Below are 20,330 nucleotides of genomic sequence, written 5' to 3'. Positions count from 1 at the left end.
GAAAAAAAGACCAAAAGAAAATATGTCAAACACAACCTTTGTTGTCTCTTAGTGGTAGCTTTTATAAGTAGCTTTATCTTCTCTTCTGTACTTTTTGGAATTTTCAAAATTCTCCAAAGTAGTGTCTCCATACTTTGTAATTAAAAAAATTATTTGTGTATAAAAAAGGGCATTTTTTCATACTACAATATCGAGGGGGGCAGCACCATCTCATTGACTGTCACTCTGTGTTTTCAGTCTGATTTCCTTTGGGAAGAGAACTTGTAAAATCGTGTTCTTCTGGGTTTCTGCACCGAGCTGGCAGTGTGAACTTGCTGTTTGCAATATTTATGGGAACTGCCTGGGGGAGTCCTGTAAACTACTCTAGGAGCTGGCTTCTATATTGATACGCTGTTGAATGTTTAGAAAATGTGCTCTGGGAAGCAGATCCGTGGGGGAGTTGACGCAAGAGGCACACATTGTTTTGTGACACATCAAGAGAAGCGAGGAGAGGTTGCTGTTTGCTTGAGACTTCGTTCTCCCAGACTGTGAAGTGATTGCGGCCATGTATGCATGTGAGTGTGGAATGCACATGTGTGTGAGTAGATAACATATATTTTTACATTCCAAGCCACTGTGGGTTTAGAGGACGAAGTGAATTGACCCTCTAGTTCTATTTTAATGACCAATGTGTACTTTGATTTAGGGTAAGTCAAATTTCCATTCCTTTAATTACATTTTCCCTTGATTCATGGAGACGACACTAACCCCATCTCAATGCAGGCCTATGGAAATGAATTGAATCATATCTGTGCTTTGAACAAAAATGTGCTTTGCCTGGAATCCACACATTATTTCACATCTCAAAGGTCACTTTCTGGGGGGGGAAATTGAACTGATATTAACCACTTTCCCAAGAAGAAATAGACTGAGGAGGACTTGGCTGAGTCAGAGATTGATGGCAAAGAAACCAAACCCACTTAAGCTAGCTGAAATGGAAGGTGGGAAGGTACATTGTAAGGACTGAATAAACAGAAAAAATAAGAGGCAAGGCTGGAGGCAGTTTCTGTCTCTGTCTCTCTGTCTCGCACTTTATGTGCTTTTGTTCTTGTATCTCTCTATACATAATCTCTTTCAAGTCTTTCTTGGCTCCTTTTGCATATGGTTTCTGCTGTCGTTGGAAGTTTTGTGTGGGTTTTTTTTTGGGCCAATAGTCATGATAGAGACAAGTAAAAGAAGAAAGTAACATAGAGTCTATTGGTAAGCAGCCTCTACGGTGGCCCCATAATGATCCCCGTCTTCTGGGATTCATGTCCTTGGGTAACTCACCCCCTTAAGTGTGGACTGGATTTAGGCCACTTCTAGTTAGGTTTCCATCTGTGGCTCCTGTCTTCAGGGCTCTCTCTTACTCTCTCACTTGTTCCCTCAGATGGACAATATGCCATGTTGTGAGCTGTCTTGTGGGGTGGCCCACGTAGCAAGAAACTGGGGGAGTCCTCTGGTCCAACATCCTTGAGAAAATGAGCAACCATGTGAGTCTACTTGGGAAGTGGGGGGTATCCCCCATCTGGCCCTTGAGATGACTGCAGCCCTGGTGACAGCTTGAGGCAGGAACACCCAGCTAAGCCACACCTGGATTCCTGAGCCTCCGGAACTGTGTCATACTGTTTTAAGCCACTCAGTTTGGGGGTGATTTGTTACACAGCAATCGATAAGGAACACATGGTCCCCTAAATCAGTGATGGCGAACCTTTTGAGCTCGGCATGTCAGCATTTTGAAAAACCCTAACTTAACTCTGGTGCTGTGTCACATATAGAAATTTTTTGATATTTGCAACCATAGTAAAACAAAGATTTATATTTTTGATATTTATTTTATATATTTAAATGCCATTTAACAAAGAAAAATCAACCAAAAAAATGAGTTCGTGTGTCATCTCTGACACGCGTGTCATAGGTTCGCCATCACTGCCCTAAATAATGCTGTTTTGAAGCATAAGACCCAGGTTCCCCTCAAAATAAATTTTAAAAGGTGATTTGACCCAAGGAGCTATTCTGGAGAACTGGTTAGTCCAAAGCACCAGTTTCCTCCAGCCCAGTGGGCAAGTTCTAGCGCAGCAGTTCCACGCCTGCCATGGGGCCAGCTGGACAGGAGAGGTTAGTTCTAACAGCAGCAGCAATGATGTAAAAAATACAAACATGAAGGACTTCATTTTAGAGAACCCCAGATGACAGCCAAACATTTCAACCTGTGCTCTAATATTTGAGATGTGTAGATGGCTGCCTGTGGTGAATTCTGGTGTTCCTTTCAACTTCAGATGACAATGAATCTGAGTATGTGGCTGTGGATGCCAGGCCCCTATAGCTGGGGCCCTGTATGGCTGGTATGGACCATCGGAGGAGCATCAGTTTTCTGAAACATCTCCGGGATGAAAGAAGAGACATGAGAAACTGTTACATCTCAATCTCACTGCAGCCATGATTGGGTAAAGAGGTCTGGAGAGTGTTCAGCCACTCCCCTGAACGATCTCACAGGGAAGGCATTCCAGCAGCTCTTCATGAGCTAGAGTCCAGCCGTGGGCAAACTACGGCCCGCGGGCCGGATCCGGCCCGTTTGAAATGAATAAAACTAAAAAAAAAAAAAGACCGTACCCTTTTATGTAATGATGTTTACTTTGAATTTATATTAGTTCACACAAACACTCCATCCATGCTTTTGTTCTGGCCCTCCAGTCCAGTTTAAGAACCCATTGTGGCCCTCGAGTCAAAAAGTTTGCCCACCCCTGAGCTAGACTCTTATGTCCCCCAGTAGATCCCAGAGATCTACTATGAAGTTCTTTTATTGGGCAGTAAGCCCATAGTCAGAGATTATGTTCAGAAGGAATAGTTCCTTACTGCTGAGGCCCCCAAGGCAGTTTTCCCTAAGTGTCCTTCAATGCCAAGAAAATGCCTGCTGGGTTCTTTAATTCTTGTCTCTACCTCCCACCCCCTAGGTTTCTTGACCTCAGCTTCCATAGACCTGATGCATCTAACTCCTTCCTCTTAGGTGCCCTTCTCTGCCTCATGTTAGACATCTCCCTGTTGCTCATCTGTGGCCTTCTGTAGGTCTTCAGTTTGCAGTCCAACAATATTTGAAATATTTAAGTACAGTTTTATTGACATACATACCCTCTCCCCACAGAAAAAATTATCAAGAAATTATACAACACAGGAGTGACTTTTCCTCTATTCTTTTGAGAGCAGAATTCCTTAAGCTGCCATGCATGCCAGGCATGCTCTCACCCAGAATTCAGTAGCAGCCTGGGATAAGCAGGGATGGGCAGAGAGCTGACTGTGGGGCAGGGTCCAGCTCAGGCAGCAGCTGGGATTGCTCTCTATGCAGAGGAGGGTATGTTATTTGTTTCATTACATGAAAAAGGTTGGTAATGGAAAAGTGTGCTTGTGGAAGGATGGTGGGTAAAGTAAGAAAGAGAACTGAGAAAAGAGACAGCTATTGTGTCTGATTCTCAAGGTTACCTGTTGAGATAAGACTGTAGCTCCCTCGTGGCCTGGGAAAGCAATTCCTTTCCGATAGCTTTATAATAAAGAAGAAAGACCCTTTTGTTAACAATACCTTGTATTTATCTCACGTCTTTCTCCAGAGAAACTGCAAGTGCTTTACAGATTTTATCTTTATAAAAAGCTGATGAGTAGGTGTGAAGACCTTCTAGTGAACTCAGCCCCTCTATCCCTCATCCAAACACCTTGCCTACAGTCCTGGACTTCTTTCTGGTGGTGAGGACTGAGCTGGTGGGTCTGCAGTCACTCTTGCAGCAGACCCTATAACACAGGGTACAGGATGGCCCACTTCCACCCAGGACTCTTCAGTGTCTCTTGTTCACCAGTGCCCTGTCCAGAATCCCACTCCTGCAGTCTTAAATTAAGGGAACTTTATTCAAAGGAATTGAGAGTATTCCAAAGAATTTAAGACCCATAAGAATGGCTGAACCTTATGAAGGTCCAGAACAAGTCCTGGCAAGCCACCATTCTCTCTCTCCTTTTTTGTTTTGTTAATCCTCACCTGAGGATATTTTTTTTCATTGAGTTTTAGAGAGAGTGGAAGGGAGGGGGAAAGACAGAGAGAGAGAAACATCGGTGTGAGAGAGACATATTGATTGGTTGCCTCCTGCATGTGCCCCAACCAGGGCCAGAGATCAAGCCTGCAACCAACGTACGTGGCCTTCACCAGAATTGAACCTGTGACCCCGCAGTCCATGGGCCGATGCTCTATCCACTGAGCCAAACCGGCTAGGCCCATTCTCTCCTTGTTTTGAGATGACAGTGTCCTGGGGCTGGCCCTCTCTGTGTACTTATTTCCTTCTCCTCCCTCTCTCTCTAGACCTCTTTCTCTGCTTGCCTTACTGGATCCATGCCCCCAAATGGCAGCTTGATACTTGGATTTTCAGGTTCAGGGGGGACAACTCATTTAGTCGGCTTATCCTATAAGAGGAAGGAGATTGGCTAAGCTCAGACTGGTGTCCACCTGGTACAGCCATTTCCAGTAGTGGGAAGGGCTTCCTCCTTCAGGGTGTGGAAGGATTCGTGCCTTTGTATCTTTTCTTAGGTTGTTCCCTCTGCTAGGATTGGCCTTAACTTTCACTCCCCAGAGGATCCTCAACCCAATCATCAATTTTTCTTTGAGATGCCATCCCCAGCCACCTTACTGCCTCTCCAACCCTACCTGTTGTGCACAATCTGTCAATCTCTCTTCTTCTCTATTGTCTTATCACTACTTGTGTATTTGTGTCCTGGACTCTGTGTCCTACTAGAATGGGAGTGACTTGAGGGCAAGGTTTTTGTCTCCTTTTGTATCTTGAAAGCTAGCATAATCCTTAGCAAGTGTCTGTTGAGTGAATGAATGTGGGAAAACCAATAGATCTCATGAAACAAAGGCTCTGAACTCTTTTGTCTTTAAAGTTGTTTTGTAAGCAGCAGAAGAAATGATCCTCTTGTTTAATAAGCACTTATCATGACCAACTAAAGCAGCGGTTCTCAACCTGTGGGTCGCGACCCCTTTGGCGGTCGAACGACCCTTTCACAGGGGTCGCCTAAGACCATCCTGCATATCAGATATTTACATTACGATTCATAACAGTAGCAACATTACAGTTATGAGGTAGCAACGAAAATAATTTTATGGTTGGGTCACAACATGAGGAACTGTATTTAAAGGGCCAGAAGGTTGAGAACCACTGAACTAAAGAGACTTGGGAATAAAGTGAACTTGCCTATTGGTCCTTCCACTTTGGGGGATTAAAGATGGCACACAGAGGCTGCAGCCACAGGGTGCAATGCCCCCTGTCTGTGGCTCAGGAGTTCTCGCCCTTTTCCTGCACTCAGTCAGGAAGTGCAGGTGTCATGGAATCAGCATTTTGTGCCTTGTATAATCTTCCAATTTATGTTATAATAATGTATATATAGATTAGTGATTATATTAGGAATGGCACTGTGGATTTATGATCACATGTCTCACAAATTCATGTTAGTTAGGATCATTTTGCTTTTAAATTTTCAGCAAGAGTGAAACATGGCAAAATCACTGTATGACAGTAGGTGGGGGCAGAGGAGGGCAGTGGGAATGTTGGTGGCAAAACTGACTCACCTGAAGAGTTTCCAAATAACCCACTTCCACCTTCACCTACACCCATTCCATGTTGCTCCCCAGGTGAATCTGATCCTTCTCTCTCCCCTAGGTGACAATTTTCACCTTCACCTCTGCTCATTGCTTCCATTTCATTCTCCCAGGCTCTGTGGAAATGGTGTGAAGGAGGGGAGGAATGAGGGGAAGGGATGGGTGAGTGCTCCCTTCTCCTATTTTTTTCAGTGCTTCCAAGTACCTCATTATCCCATGCAGGGAGAGCCTCTTCTTAAGTTTCCAAGTTTCCATGATCCTCCTTAGCAACAAGCTAGTATCTTTGCTGGTGTGTGGCAGCTGTGGAACCCACATTGAGGTGTTTGGACATAAACACCTTCTAATCCACTATTAAGTCCTTCAGTTTGCGTTCTCCTAACATTAACCATAATGAACTCTTCGCATACTGATGTCAGTTTAATATGCTGCTTCCCCAGGAAGGGCCTAGTAGTAATTTAGTGTTAATTAATGATGGCTTATTGCAAATTATGTTACCAACTTACTGATGCTCCTGGGTGACACGCACATCTTTCACACGAAACCACAGCATTATTACTTAGCATTCACATAGCGCTTCACACGCTAAGCACACTCGGTAATTGAGTTAGCTGCATTGTCACTATTCCTCATGCTGCTCCTGTCATACGGGTTGGTAGAGGTGTCCCTCATTATAGGTAAACCTGACACACTGAGTTTTAAACTTGCCAAATTGCTAACCTGGAGGAATTACATTTACGTATCTTGGAGTCTAGAATGTCAGGTACTGGGAGGGGGGGTTGGGGTTCAGTGGCGAGACCTGAGAAGCACAATACTGCAGGTCATCTTCATTGGACACCTGTTTTATTAAATGTCATGTTTTAATTTATCTTTGTCAATGATGTAAACAGTAAATCATATCCCCTTGGGCTGCTCTTGTTACTCAGCTGCACTCTAGTCCTTTCCTGCACTTGTCATCTTCCCCACAGAGCAGAGCCATTCCCACCAGGTGTTTTATATGCCCAGAAGGAAGGGATGGGGGAGCTGAGTTCTAGGTGATGGGCCACCAGTTCTTTAGATGGGACAGAAGGTGGCCCCAATGGTAAAGGAGACCTCTGAGATACAAAAAAGGCCACTAATTTGGACCATATTGCTAATATGACCAAGGTCATGCCTTATTTTTTGTTGTTAGAATTTTCAACCTATTTTAATGGGATGGTGTTTCTGTGGGAAACATCTAGTTCTCTATGACCAAAATCATTTGTTTTAATTTGCTGTATACAATGGATGTTAAAAATCAATGTGGTTGGACCACAATATGCTTTAGATTAGGGTGTTTTGTCCATTTTCAGAGTTGAGGAAGTTCAAGAATGAGGACATGGACAAAGAGCCCAGCCTCATAGAACAAGAAGGGAAGATTGGAGAGAAATCTTTGGTCATGTGATTCAGGATCCCTATTCATCTTCTGTCCCCTGTCTGCCAATGTTGCCCTTTTGTGCTGGACACATTATGTAGTCTGAAATATTAAACACATCCATTTGAAACAATATTTTGATTTCTTATAACTGATAAGGAGAGGGGAAATGAGGTTCCCCTCTGGCCAGAAAAGGGCAATCTTTACTCTTCGTAGAAGAAAGATAAGCCCAGTTGATTTGTGGAGGTGGTGTCAAAATTAAATTATTTCTCCAGAAACTTATATATATATAAAATCCAACTCATTTTTCTTGGAAGAAGCACTATTACCATCTTTCTTTTGTCTTTGTTCTGTAGCAAACTCCAGGACCTTAATTAATCCCTGCTCTTGATTTTATTGGTTCAGTTCTGTCTTGTCCTTGTCCTGCTTGCCAACCCCATTTTAAAATAGAAATTGGTTCCCACATCAGACAACTGAGAATTCATTTCAAGCTCACATATGAGTAGAACTCATATCAGGAACTTTTATTTATTATTATTTGACTCTTGTATCAAAAGCGCTTTAATGAAGCCCAAGCAAACAAGTGACACATTCAGATCAGATTAGCAATTTGCACCTTCATGGAGGGCTTAAGAGAGCAGCTTTGTTCTGATGTCTTTAAAAAAATTCATTCATATGAATGAATTTCCGGTTGGGAAATAGAACCTTATTTGCCTGTGGGGTGGTGTCCTTGGGCCTGTAATGATGATAAATCAACCCAAGTTTCAAGCAGGCTGGTGGTGCTCAAAACATCAAGTTCATCTGAAAGGGGAGGATGTGCTCTTGGAGTGACTTCCACCTCCCCCACACACCGCCTTGTAGAAGCTTCTAGGTCAGTGGTTCTCAACCTTGGCTGCACATTAGAATCACCTGGGAATCTTGTTAAAATCCTGATTTCTGGGCCTCATCATTAGTAACAAAGAATTCTTTGTTACTAATGATGAGGCCCAGAAATCAGGATTTTAACAAGATTCCCAGGTGATTCTAATGTGCAGCCAAGGTTGAGAACCACTGTTCTAGGTGGAGAAGGGCCAGACTCACTGAGAGGAGAGGCAGTGTGGTAAATGCTCAGCAGAGGCAACTCTAGAGTCCAACTGTCCAACATTTGAATTCTGACTCCCCACTATGTAGATGTGTGCGGTTGGGCAAATCACTTGACCTTGAGCCTCAGTTTCCTCGCCAGAAAAATGGGCATAATAACATCCATCTTGTAGTGCTGTTGTAAAGATGAGATGAAATGAGGTGCTGTCCTTAGAAAATCGGCACGTGGCGGCCACTCAATCAAAGGTCACGTTTCTTATCTTGAGACGCAGAGTTAAAATATGGTGAGAGAAACAGGTGGATAGACAGGTAGAAGACAGGGCAGCCGATATTGTGAACCATGGACATGGAGAAAGACTCAGCAGCTGACAACTTGTTTGATACCCATTGAAGCATACAAGTTAAATCTCCATCCACTAGGTTCCTGGAAGTGTAATGAGGCTCTTCTCTAGGTAAACCAGTGAGTGGGGGAGGGGCTGTGGGCAGCGGAAGAGGTTATGTAAGTTGTTTGGTCACCAGCTGGTGAATGGTAAAGCTGGAATTTGCATCTGGGTTGTCTGACTCCGGAACAAGGGTTCCTCTCCACCTTGTCTGTACACTAAAGTCACCTGGGTGCTTCTTAACATCTAGATGCCAGGCTGAGTGAGCCCCAGCTGCTTAACCAGAGCTTCTGGGGTGGAACCCAGGCAGCAGTAGCTTTTAAAGTCCCCCAGATGATGACAGTGTGCAGCAAGGCTGAGAAAAACTGCTCTAGATCAGTGTAGTGGTTTTCAGAGTGGGGTCCCTGAACCTTCAGCACCCCCTGGGAAACTGGGGACAATGCACAGACCTACCCCAGACCTTCTGAATCAGAAGGGCATGGGCTCAGCACTCTGTTTTCACAGTCCTCCCAGCAGATTCTGCTTCCTGCTAGTTGGAGAGCCCCTGCTCCGGAGCTGGGCTTCTTGCACTGCAGTGTGCCTGCGAATCACCCAGCGATCCGGCCACGAAGTAGATACAGACTCATTTGGTCTGGACTGGGGCCAGAGCTTTTGAATTGGTGATGCGAAGCTGCTGGTGCACTGATCATGTTTGAGGAGCCAGGGAGTTGCCTCCAGTGTCCCAGGCTCTGTGCTGCAGATTTACCTGGGGTGTTTATTAACATGCAAATTCCTTGGCCCTGCTTCAGACCTACTGAATGCTAATCTCAGGGTGGGATCAGGCAGCACACATTTAAACAAACAGCAGGGTGATTTTTAAAAAAAGTCCTGGTAAGTTTGAGAGCCTGTGTTGCCAAGGGGCCCGATCATGATGGCATTGGTTCCTTTCAATCCACAGTGCTGGCTGGCCAGCCAGGCAGGGTCTGGACAGCAGGCCTTTGGTGCTTATACTTAAAAAAAAAAAAGAAAAAAAAAGAGAGCGATACCAGCAACAGGAGCCCTTGGGCTGCTGTCAACATACCTCCAGCTGAGAACCACATCTTAATATGTCCACAGGCTGCAGGGAGCAGGGCTTTATCAATCCCCTGGTCCCTGACACTGTCCTTGGGCCCTGACACTAGAAATATGACTTCCCTTCCCCCTTTGGATTGTGGTGACTGCCCGGCTTGACCAACCACGCACTGACCCAGCAACCCTTGGCCAGCCCATAGGCCCGCAGGTGAGGAGCCGGCATGACCCTCCTTGGATGTCCAACGTGCAGCTCTGCCACAGCCAGCAGCCAGCGGCTTTAGCTTCAGGAGCACAGAACAATGGACACCCAGAGAGCTGGCTTCCAGTTCAATCTGAGGAAGTGTTATGTTTACACGAGTAGAATGCAGACCTAGACACAGGCTCTTCAAAGGCAGTCAGCCTTACTTTCTTAGAGTTTACCTGGAGAGTTACCCCACCCTGGAGCTAAAAGGGAGAGGCTGGGTGGGCTCCTTGAGGAAGAAATGTCCTCTCTCACTGTCCATCCATGGTCCTTGCTCACTTTACCTCTGAGGCCCGTGGACGGCAAGCCACATACATGCCAAGGACACGGAGACTGACCTGTATTATGTTGCCCATGGCAACCAATTCTGAGGTTGGTTCTCCTCTGGTTTGGTGGTGCCTGTGTTTGAATAGTATTGCACTTTCTTGGGGTCTGAGAGTCTGCGAGTTTTCCTTCTCTGCACATGAAGTGGCAATTTTCTTTTCTGCCAACATTTACTCTCTCTCTCTCTCTCTCTCTCTCTCTCTCTCTCTCTGTCATTTCCCAAGCCCTGGCTGACATATGAATATGTATCCTCAGCTGTTGATGTCAGAGAAGATTCTGGAACACTTTCTGGGGGTCTGAGCCTGAGCACTTCTATTCTGGATTTCCAGGTTAATAAGGAAACTGAGGAACAACTGTGGAAATAATAGTCACTTCCAGCTGCAGACCTGGGCTCCCCCTAGTTTTGTTCCCAGCTGGCTGTGTGCAGTCACGTAATGTTGATGAGCCTCCCTTACCTTATCTACTTATTTGGCTAAAATACTTATCTTGCAAGGTTGCTACAAGGATTAAATAAGAGAATGGTTGTGCAAATGTCTACAATGACTGATAGAAAATGTTTTGTTGAAGACTTGGGTTACCATTTGTGTGCACTGTGTGAGGCATTACTGGGGAATCTGAAAAAAAAAAGGAAAGATGGATTCTTTTAAAAATTTTGTAGTAAAATACACAAACATAACATTTACCATCTTAACCATTTTTAATAGCACAGTTCAGTAGTGTTAAGTATATTCCCATTGTTTTATGACCAATCTTCAGAACTTTTCATCTTGTAAAACTGAAATTCTATACCTGTTAAACCGTAACTCCTCACATTGCCCACCCCAGCCCTTGCAATCACCGTTCTACCTTCCGTTTCTATGAATCCAACTACTCTAGTTTCCTCATATAAGCGGAATCTTACAGTATCTGTCTTTTTGTGACTGGCTTATTTTGTTTAGCAGTATGTCTTCAGGGTTCATCCATGCTGAAGCAGGTGTCAGAATTCCCTTATTTTTTTAGAGTGAAGAATATTCCAAGGACATGGACCTTTTAAAAATGTCTGGATAACATAAAGAACAGCACATATGCAGAGCCATGAAAAATGGCAAAGCAGCCTGTCACACAGGTACCCGATGCACAACAACAGAGCAGTCGGGAGGGGACGAGCCTGTGATTCCCAGGAGGCCCTTGCCCTCCCTGGGCCTGGTTCTGTGTCTTAGGACCGAACATTCCTGAGTGACAGCATCTGGGTCAGGCTAAATAGTCATAGTCATATTCATCAGAACTCAGTGGCTCAGGACAGTGGTCCCCAAGCAAATGGGGCCAAAGAGTGGTGAACAATTTAAATTTGCTCCTGGGTCTCCAGGAGTGGAGGACAGTGGGAGCTGGGGACAGAGAAGGGAGCAGCAGGTGGCTTGGCTGAGGAGCTGGAGAGCAGAGGGTGGTAGAAATCATTCCTGTTGCAGTCTGGCATTTGAGAAACATGGCTTATTTCCATTTTGTAGATAAAGGTGATGCTTGTAAAAGACTAAACTCAGAGAGTCTGGGCTTAGCCAAGCAGCTGCATGCATGGGTGAGATTGGCCTGCCCAGTCTTACCTGCTCCTGGTGGAATAGAGAGCACAGGCACACATCCTCATCGCCTTTCAGCTCAGTGACCGGCTACCAGGGAACAGGGCTCTGTGTTGGTTTCAGGCTCCGACCCAGCCGACAGCCCCCCTCTTTCTGTGGGGGAGAGGTGGAAGGTCTCCCTCATATGGGCCAGTGCAGAAATCTGAAGAGAGAGGCCCAATGCCTCTCATCCCCTAATTCTGAGTATTTAGTAAATGCCTACCATATTTTCCACCAGCAACAACAGGCTCATTCTCTGAGTTTGCTGTGAGTGATGGAAATTTGCTCCCATGGTTTTGCTCATTCTTCCTTAAGTTAACAGCACACCTTAGAGAGTGGCATTTAGAATCCACCCATAACTGGGGTGGATCTAAGTGTTTTGCTTATTTATTGGTTTTAGTCAAAATCAGGGGAGTCATTGCAAGGTCCCAGTGTATGATATCTATTAGGTATTTATCATGCAATGCCTCTCACTCATTGTTATTCATTAGTATATGTAAAAGAAGTATTGCTTTGATTCCTCCCTGCGCTGGGTCTCCAGGAGTAAGCTAAATATGTAAGCTAAGTGGTGGGGGTTATAGAAGAGGAACTTAGGAGGACTGGTCCATGGGGAACTGAGATTAGATGACTTTTGCAGGAGGCTGTGTTGCTTAGTGGGCATCTCTGTCTGGTCTGGGAGTAGGGCAGGTTGCAGGAGGGAAATCATACTTTTTGGGCATTAAACTCATATTTTGTTGCGTTCAAATTATAAATTTAAACATTCAGAGAGTGAAGGCTTAAGAAACATTCACTGGAAGTAAAATGTGTGACAAAAGTGAGGTCTGTCTGAATCTGAGCCAGGTTGTAGTAGTGATGGCTGCTGGTAGAACTAGGTTGAATGAATGATCTTGCAATCTGGTTGCCGATAGTAACCTCTCTGATGGACAAAGAAGAGAACTCATGAGCCAGCATGGTCCTGCCCAGCTTTATCTGAATTTTGGTAAGGGACGTTTCTCTCCAGGTGAGAGAGGAAAGAAGCCATAACTTAGATAACTGAGGCAAGCTAATTATTCTCCGCTTTGCCTCTTTCCCTCCCTTCCTCCCCCAAGCCTCTGTGACCTGAAGTCTCAGTGTAGTGAGTGCTGATAGCAGCCTCAGGCAGGCGCTCTGTCTGTGGAGCTGAAGATGGGGAAGGCTGTCATCATTCAAGGTTAATACACCAAGAAAGAGAACTGGAGATGCTGAGTAAATAAGTTGCTTTTCTTGAGCTTCTCAATAATATCTATGACCTGTACCTTGGTGCCATATTTCTTTAAACTTTGCTCTTAGTTTATTAGATAACTACTCATTAATTATGAAACAAGGGATGTAATATTTTAATAAAAATTAAATAGATGAAAATTGACCTGATTATAAACTTGAATTCATCTTTCTCATTAATGACTGTGGTATAATGAGAATTCCAGAGCTCCCCAAACCCTTTCCTGAGTGATAGGGGTGTCTTTTGTTGTTCATAATGAGCCCCCTGTCACTGTATCTGAGTTTATGATAATGAAGTGGCTGTTGGTGGCCCCTAGACAGAACTTCAGGTTGTGGAGTGGTCACTAGAGAACCAACCATCTGACGAGAGAGCTGGAATTTTCAGGAGGGGAAAAAAGCTGGAGGTTTGTAATCACCAATTGTCCATGATTTAATCAACCATGGCTATGAAATGGAACCGTCATAAAACCCCCTCAAAGACAGGTTTTGGGAGCTTCTGGGTTGGTGAACACTTTGAGGTGCTGGGAGGCTGAGGAGCCCGGAGCAGGCATGGAAGCTCTGTGCTTCTCCCCCACAAGACCGTGCCCTGGGCACTTGGCTCTTTCTGATTTGTATCCTTCTATAAACCAGTAACAGTAAGTACGAGTGCTTTCCTGAGTTTGGTGAGTCATTGTAGTGAATTATCAAAGTGGGTGTTATTGGAGCCCCAAATCTGTAGTCGGTGGGCACCCTATTTGTGGCTGATGTCTGAAGTTAGGGCAGTCTTGTAGGATGGAGCCCTTAAACCTCTGGAGGCTGAAGCTAAATCCAGGTAGTTAGTGCCAGAATTGAATTGAATTGTAGGACACCCACTTGGTGTCAAAGAATTAGAAGTGGTTGGTATGGGGGAAAAACCCTCTCGGTTTTTCAAACTCTCACACCATAAACAAAAATACCCCCTGGAAGTTACTGGAACTATGAGCTTCATGCCAAAGATAAAAACAAGCAACCCACCACAGGACTTGCTTGGTAAACCATGCCTTATAAGTGACGCAAATATTATAGGTGACTTGGGAAGAGTGTCTTGGTGTGGAGTGAGAACAGAATCAGAGCTGAGCTAGAAAGGAAAGGAGTCATTTTCCTGTTGTCAAACGAACTTAGAATCTGGAGACTTTGGCTAGAGATAAACGATAGAGATTTATTTAAGTGTCTTAGGGTTTTCATGCTGGAAACACAGCTAGGTATAACCCTGGAAGTGTTCCAAAGAAGAAGGAACAGTTAAGGGTCCTTGTAGTGAAAAGTGTATTCTTGAGAATAATCAGTCCTGCTTGTTCTTCGCCCTGCGATTGGTCCAGGGCAGCTATCAGCCAGATGTCAGGTGGTCTGGAAAATGGGTGCCAGGAGGTGGCCACATCCAGTGGCCTGGATAAAGGATGTTAGGTAGTCTGGATTATGAGTTGTTTTTTTTGGGGGGGCGGGGCAGAATCAGAGGGTTATCTGGAGGTCTGGTGCATATCCAGGCATTGACACAGGGCTGGAAAGTTCAAAGGTTTAAGTTCCCAGGCTAGTTAAAACAAGAATAGAATCATTGCCTCATATCTCAACCTAGTTGGTATTAGTAACCTAGCAGCTTGACTATAGTGACTCCATTTTATTTCTTCACCCTATTCCTCACTGTATATAATCCAGCAAGGAGAAACATCCAGAATATATGGAGCATTCCACAAATCAATAGGAAAAAAGATAAACAAGCTGGTGTCAATCATCAGAGGATACAGTTGAACAATTCACAGATGAGGAGTCCTGAATATACATAAAAATGTTCAATCTTATTAGTATCCAAAAACCAACAAACATCACACAATGAGATGCCATTTCATATTTATCAGTTTAGCAAAAATTTTAAAAGTTTGCTAATACCAAGTATCAGCAAGAATGTGAAATGATAGGAAGTCTCTTATAATGCAGGTGGGTGGAGCCAATTTGGAAGCATCTTGTAAAATTTAAGACATACAGCCTCTGTGGTTCAGCCATTCCACTTCTGATGTGTACATGCTAAAGACTGACATGTAGACAACAGGACGTGTACAAAGATGATTGTTGCATTTTTGTTTATAATGGCTTCCTAAGCAAGCAAATTGCAGAATATTATAAATAGAATGAAGCATTTCTATAAAAACATAAAACAGTACAATATACTTTTATGGAAACATGTAGGGAGACTCACATGCAGTCAGGAAACACACTGACTTCAGGAGAATTGTCCCTCATAGGAGGTGTGATAGGGCAGGAGCGAGGACTTTATACCTGGAATGCTTTCTTTCTCTTAAAACTGTTAAGCAATATGGAGAAGCTTCACAATTATTAATTCTCCATGGTAGACACATGGGCATTTGTTTTATTATTCTCAGGAATTTTTTTTGTATATTTGAAATAGCTCATAAATGCATTGTTTTAATTAAAAAGATAATGAAACCCTTCCAATTATGGGTACACTGCATTTTGGACTGACTCTATGTCCCTGCACTGCTTACCCTTGCATTGTTTCTTCTTCAGATCTGTGATGGAAGAGGTTCGTGTGGGACTAGGCAGGAACGAGAGAGTGTGATCTTAAAGCCACGGTCACGGACCATGAAGGGGAAGTGAAAAGTCACCAGTGCAGGAGTCCTGGCTATAGCTTGCCTGGGAGATGGCCACTAAGTATCTGCTAATATGATGCTAGCAGCAGAAAATCCACTGCCTTTTGCACACCTGACCACTCCATTGCTGGGGACACCCTCAAGGTCAGTTAGAGAGCTTTCCCCTACACAGGCTGGATAGCTATGGCTTTTTACTTTGTCGCTTCACCCTGAGAGCAATAATGGCATGTGCACCTCTTTGTCCAGACCCAGCTTTCCACATCTTTCAATTATCTTGTTTATCCTTCTTTAGATGCTCTGAGATAAGGAGGTATGGCACCCAATGATGAAACAGTGCCACCGTCGTGATCAGATAACATCAGAGCACAGGAAGCCAGTAATTCACATGAACTGGGTATGTTACCTTAATATGTTTGCATTAGCTCTTTAAATAGCCACATCATATTATGGCTTCGTATTAGGTCTGTGATCAATGACTACCTAGCTGCCCCTCTTGTGCTTCTAAATCCTTTTCACATAAATTGCTGTCAATCCTTACTTTTTGTAACCATTCTGCATTTGCACAAGTGAATTTCAGAGATTGCTGCTGGGCTATGCATTTATACTTGTTAAATTTTATCTGCTTGGCTTCCACCATACATTCCAGAATTGAGATCATTCTGAATTTTGGTTATCTATGGCACCTGCTCTCCCCACTAGGTTAGTGTCATCTGAATAACTGATGGACAGACTTTCAAAAGGACAGGGCCAAGGACAGAACCCTGCAGCAGGTTGGCGAACACTTTTCTCTGGATTGACACAGAAGCACATTAGTAATCTGTTGCTATGGAATTTCAAATGGTCATAAATCTGCCCCAAGTTCTTATCTGATAACTGTGGCAATGCAAAAGCTAGAGTGGTTAGGGAACCTCAATATTGAAAAGATGTCAGTTACCTCCTGGTGAATCCAAAAATTGAATGCAGTTCAAGGCAAAATCCAAACTTTTTTCATAGCAACTGGTAAGCTGACTCTAAAATTTATTTGGGAGAGCAAAGGAAGGAACAGGAATATGCAAGATAATTTTGAAAAAAGAACAAGAATTGGGGAGATTGATTGATCAGAAGTCAAGGCTTATTATAAAGCTGGAATGATTAGGGCAGTTTGTATTGGCACAGAAAGATAAAAGGAACAGAAAAGAGATCCCAGAAATACAATTACAAATATGTGAGAATTTAATATGTGACAAGGTGTATTGCAAACCTGTTAGAAATGCATAGGTTATTTTAAAAATGGCACTGAGATTCTCGGTAATACATCATGGAAGAAAATTCTGTCTCTATTTCAAACCTATACTAAAATAAATTTCAACATGTCTCAAGACCTAAATGTGAAAAGGAAATTTTCAAAATATTGGGGGAAAGTGTAAAGAAATATCTTCATGACCTTGGAAGTAGGGTTTCTTACGGCAAGATGCCAAAAGCATATCCAAAATGAGAACTGTGATGGATTTGACTACATTAAAATTTAAAAAATCATATATCAAAATACAAGTTAAGAGTCAAGATACAGGCTTAGGAAAGATGTTTGTAAAGCTTATAAAAGTTAATTTAAATAGATAGTAGCCAGAATATGAGAAAACTTCTTACAAATTAATACAAAAAATACAAATAATGTAACAGAAAAAGAGGCAAAGGATATGACTAGGAGTTTTCCAGAAAGGAAATCTAAATGACCACTGAATACATAAGATAATGCTCAACCTCATTAGTAAACAGGTAAATGCAAATTAAAGTTATAGTGACATACATTTCCAACACATCAGATTGACAAAATGTAGGAGGTTTGATAATAGCAAGTATCCACAAGGATATGGAGCAAGGGGAACCATTGTACATTATTGATGGAGGGTTTTGTTGGAACAATCAGGGAGAGAGAGTTTGGAAACAAGTAATAAAGCTGACATTGCACATACCCTGTGGATATAGTAATTTCATCCCTAGGTGTGAATTTTAGAGAAACTCACATATGAAGTAGGAGGCATTTACATGAATTTTGGCTCTAACATTGTTGGTGAGAACGACATAAACAGAAGCAACCTGAATAACCATCAACAGAAAAATAAATTAAAAAACTGTAAAACATTCACTCAATGCTATAGTTTCTAGTGATAGAAAGACTAAACTAATTCTACTGTATAACATGTAGAAATCTCAAAAACATAATGTTGAGCAAAGAAAGCAAATAGCAGAAGGATACATACAGTGTGATTTCATTTACATAAAGTCCAAAAACCGGCAAATGAACTCTATACCAGGGGTGGCACACTGTAGCCTGGGAGCCAAATCCTGCCTGAAGAATGCCTATTTTTGTAAAGTTTTATTGGAACATCACACCCATTTCTTATCTCTGGCTGCTTTTGGACTACAAAGGCAGAGGTGCATAGTTACCACAAAGATAGCATAGCTTACAAACTCCACAATATTTACTATCTGGCCTCTACAGAAAAAGTTTGCTGAAATAAATGAACAAACAAAAATAGAAACAGACTCATAGATACAGAGATCAGACTGATGGTTGCCAGAGAGGAGCAGGCTTGGGGGACTGAGCAAAAAGGTGAAGGGATTAAGAAGTACAAATTGGTAGTCACAGAATAGTCACTGGGCTGTAAAGTACGGCATAGGGAATATAGTCAATAATATTGTAATAACTGTATGGGGCCAGGTGGGTACTGAAAATATTGGGGGAGCCACTTTGTAAAGTATATGATTGTCTAACTATTATGCTATCTACCTGAAACTAATACAAAATAATATTGAATGGAAACTGTCATTGAAAAATAAAATTAGAAAAAATATAAAAAGTTTTCTGGCCCCTGGTACATACATGTATGGTGAGGCTAATGTAAAACATTAGTGGCTTGCGTATGAGAAAAGTTCATTTTCCCCATTTGAAAGGCTTCTGGGGTAGCTCAACAGTAATCGCAGACCGCAGGTCCTCCCTGTGGGTTGTCCTCCATCCTCAATGTGCCATGTCCATCTCAGGATCCCCCTTCCAGCCAGCATGAGGGGGCAGAAAGGGAGGGTTACACAGCCATCTTCATTTTAAACATGGGATCTAGATGTTATACTCATTCCATTGGTAAGAATTTTTTCATCGGGCCACATCCACCTGTAGGAAAGCTGGAAACAGACTTCACGTGGGCTACCATGCGTGAGCTAAACCACTCCCGTGAAGATGGGAAGAGTGGCTGTTGGGGAACAACTGGAAGCGCCTGCAGCCAGCTCCTTTGTAATAGAGACACGAAAAGTAATGAAGAACACTGACTGGGTTAAGCAGGACGGTCACTTTCGGGCAGAGGGAACGTAATCAGAGAGACGCACATTAAAAAGAGGTAAGGAAAAGAGCTATGTGGCCCAGGACTAGAGACATAAGACATAGTTTTGTGTCTTAAGGTGTTCAGTCAAATATATAGAGCAATTATTCACCCACATATAAATACATATATTTTACTAGAAGAGAGTAGAATAATAAAAGGAAAATATCAAAGGTAAAATAGGAGGGACATGAGAAGATAACTCACTATAAGACAGACAACAAAATATGCTAAGTGAGATGTCTTTATAAAGACACTAGAGGCCTGATGCACAAAATACGCGCAAGGGGCTCGGCCCTCACAGCCCTGGCTTCGTCCAGAAGGTCATCTGGAAGGATGTCCAGAAGGTCCTTCAGCTGTTCAGCCTAATTAGCATATTAGGCTTTTATTTTTATAGATGTTAGCACAGAATTGTACTGGACTAACAATGCTACGGTTAATGCAGTATAGATTTTTGTATAGTCACTTTATTATGGGCATCAGTTGCTGCTGGCAATTGGAGCCAGTCAGTCAAGGGGCTTGGGACAGGCTAGAAATACAGTCCTTCCAAATACGCCTTGATTATTTTGTGCTTTGAAGTCCTGACAATAAAGAGGGAACGTTTAGGGAGGAGCTAGAAGAATCTCACAGCTGTGGGCAAGCATGCATTGTTCCCTGGAACACGCATGGGGAAGAAGTTGAGAACAACTCTCATTTGGGGCTTCTGTCTGGCTGATGTGAAGTGCCTGAAAGAGATGAGTTGAAAGAGGCAGAGCCCCAGACCTTTGAAAGAGAACCCTCAGGTAATGCTGGTGGTCTTATTCCAGCATCTAGAAGGGATTCAGGAATCTGGAGAAGGCGCTGCATGTAAATTATTAAGGAGTCCAGAGATGTATCATAATTTTGGAAGGCATTTTGGGGAGCCAGAGAAGCATGAGCTAAAGAAACCAAGTTCTCCTGTCTCTCTGGACCCCTTGCTTTTTATTAACACAAATTGTCCTAAGGCAAAGTAGATATACATATCAAAGGCAAGGTTTAGTATACAGAATCCATTGTCAGATTGGGGGAACTGCCTATGGCTGTTCAGGTGTTTGGCCAGCAGGAGGCAATAACATGTAGATTGAAATGCCCTCAGCTGTCTGGCAGCAAACAATCATCTATGCAAATCTTTAGGTGTGGGGAAATGCCCTCAGCCACTCCAGATGATTCAGCCCTGCTGACATGCTGGAATTGGCTTCCGTCACTCAGGTACGGGAACTGCCTTGCCCTGCTGCTGGGTGCATAGATTGTGCAACCATTCTGGATAGCCATCTCACACTAACTAATTCAGTTAAGAATACCTCCCCCCGCCCCCCCAAATGACCCAGCAATTTCACTTCTGGTTACACATCCCAAAGACTTTCTTTCACAGGTCCGTAGTGGCACATGTGATGATGC

Source organism: Myotis brandtii, unplaced genomic scaffold (genome assembly GCF_000412655.1).
Source record: "Myotis brandtii unplaced genomic scaffold, ASM41265v1 scaffold1084, whole genome shotgun sequence".
Classification (NCBI taxonomy): domain Eukaryota; kingdom Metazoa; phylum Chordata; class Mammalia; order Chiroptera; family Vespertilionidae; genus Myotis; species Myotis brandtii.
This window is presented reverse-complemented; position numbering follows the sequence as displayed.